Source organism: Anopheles darlingi, chromosome 2 (assembly GCF_943734745.1).
Source record: "Anopheles darlingi chromosome 2, idAnoDarlMG_H_01, whole genome shotgun sequence".
Taxonomy (NCBI): domain Eukaryota; kingdom Metazoa; phylum Arthropoda; class Insecta; order Diptera; family Culicidae; genus Anopheles; species Anopheles darlingi.
Genome location: NC_064874.1, coordinates 28,476,903 through 28,479,402, shown reverse-complemented (window position 1 = coordinate 28,479,402; position 2,500 = coordinate 28,476,903). Strand labels below are relative to the sequence as shown.

General features: G+C 45.1%; 1 protein-coding gene across 4 annotated transcripts in view; it reads right to left on the bottom strand.

The window, feature by feature from the left end:
* The window catches only part of LOC125949487 (furin-like protease 1, isoforms 1/1-X/2), a 148,156-nt gene that overhangs the window by 11,205 nt on the left and 134,451 nt on the right, over positions 1-2,500 (bottom strand). The window lies entirely within an intron of this gene.

The following is a 2,500-nucleotide window of genomic DNA, read 5'->3' as shown; positions in this document are numbered from 1 at the left end:
CAGCAGGAAACGACACCCGAGGTGGTCACAGACCAAGCTATTTTTTTGGTTTGATTGCTAATTAAAAATAACGCATACAACAGTATACAAAAAATAAATAATATTTTCAAAGAAAAAAATAATACAAAACTAGACCGCGATCATCCCCACAGCCCGAACAATGCAATGGAACGGGATGGAGAAAAATATTCAGGGGAAAAGAATCATGCTGGCTAAAGCAGAAAGGTCCTGTGCGGGTAGAGTGTCCCGTACCCGAAACGAAGCAAACATGGAAAACTTTTAAAATAATGATGAAAAGCGGTTTGCGGTAGTCTGCGCTCAAAGTAGACGGAAAAGTGAAAGAAGGCAAAAAGAGATGAACGTTGAAAAACAATTAATAAAACAGCTCTTAATCCGTAATGTCTGCACGATACACAACCGTTACCGGAGCTGTAATCAACATTGCACAGCATAGGCAGATCGTTTCGTGCGTTGATAATCCTTAACAGAGCGCTGGAAGCATGGTACCAAAAAAAAACGGTTCCAAAAAAAAACGAAAGAAAAACGAAATAACGGATCAAAAATACCTTCCCGGATTCGCTGCGCAATCAACGATGCGTCGTCGGTCGGTAATCTCTGTTTTTTAATTTATTGAAAAATTTACCACAAACAGGCAACACCATTACCAACAGCAACAGCATAAAATGATGGTAAACGCAGCGTACACGCCCAAGAACGGAAATAAAAACGCCTATTTGATGCGGCCCAACACCAACACTGTGGAACGACTTGAACGATATTGGCCACCAAAAAACTTTTACGACCAAAAAGCGAACCACCGGAGCGGGAGGAAAAACCGGAAGGAAAAGTATCTTCTAAGCACACCATAATTAGTTAATTTAGTTAATGTCTTGTGAAAATATGCGCATAGCTTGCCACCGGCATGGCGCCACACAACAGAACGACGACAGCGACGACTTATTATGTCGACTTCCGTCCGCGAGCCACTCTCGCTTGGTTTTGGTCTTTAACGTCGATCTCGTGCGGCGCACGAGCGTGCGTGACTGTGCGGTTCCGGTATGTGCGATCCAGGCGGGAAAACTTTATCGTTTTCCAGTACCGGTGGCCCCAAGTGATGAGGCCATAGGATGAGGGGGGAACAAAGAGTTGGCGCCTTCACACATACCTGTGTAAATGCCTGCTGTATCTAGCATTCCGGCGGCTGGGCAGTTTGCTCTAGCATAACTCTTCACTCACCACACACAACACAGCCCAACGTCCGGTGCTAGACTTTCTGGACAGTAAAAAAAAACACACACACACGGAGCAAGGATGCAACCCGAATCGTGTCTGTTTGTGCTCGGGGATTGCAGTTTGTGTGGCTAGCGCGCGTGAAACGAGCGAGCGAAAGTTGTTCGGTATTCGGTTTGGTGCCGGTTTCCGGCACTAGCTTCCTCTTTTCACTTGTGAGTTGTGTCACTAGAGGGGGCGACTTACTTCAACCAACTAGAACCAAGGCTACTAGTCAGAGTGTGTGTGTGAGACAGGGCTTAGGTGCTAGCTGTGATGCGACCGGATTTGAAGTGCAACTTTGGCAATCCGGTTGGCGCCCCATCCAGCAGCCCAGCAGTACTTCCAATCTCGGGTGGTCTTTGGAGTTGGCGGTGGTTTCCAGGAAAAGTTCATCTCTCCCGTCTCGGGTAGTTCGTCCGGACACACGAACGACCTTTTGCTTGGAAGCAACCGACAAGTTGTTACCCCCCCCCCCTCCCCTCCCCCACATGGCCCGTTTCCCTGAGGCGGATAAAAATCACGGCCAAATCCGTTGCTTGCCCGAGACGACAAGAGTGATGGCTAGTCGTCGGACGTGCGTGTAGATGGAGCTGCTGGATAGTTGTTGCGATTAACAGGACTGTGTGCTGCTGGGTGTGAAAGATGCTTCCGAAAGATCAGCAATTCGGTATTTACCTTTCACTCTCTACTCCCCGAAGTATATGCTATTGGGAGAAAGGGTTTACCATGGTTTGAGCGCGCTGGCACTAATTCCCTAACGAGATCTTTTCTATCAGCCATTGGTAATGCTTGCCTTCAGGACTATCGACGATATTTAAACACCCATATTGAGAAATCGCATGACTGTTCAACGTGCTCTTTAATCAAGCCGAGAGTTCATCTTTTAATTGTCTATTATTTCTAATTTTTTTCTTTGTCTAAATTTTGAGAAATTAGGTCAAAAATAGATTCTAAACTCAAAGAATGTATTCAACCATTTATAGCGCGTTTTCTTAGCAGTGTGTATAAGCAGTATGAAATACTGATAAGGATGTTATTCTTCGAGTCGATGAATAAACTCATGATAAAGGACCTCCAATCAAACCACACCGAACTAGATCTAAAACAAGAAGAAATCTCTACACAATCGAATAGCGAAAATATAAGGCGAATCAAAAAGGGATCAACAAACGAACAGAATCGTCAACAAACGATATCCAACCAAAGAGTGAAGCAGTTAATGAAATGA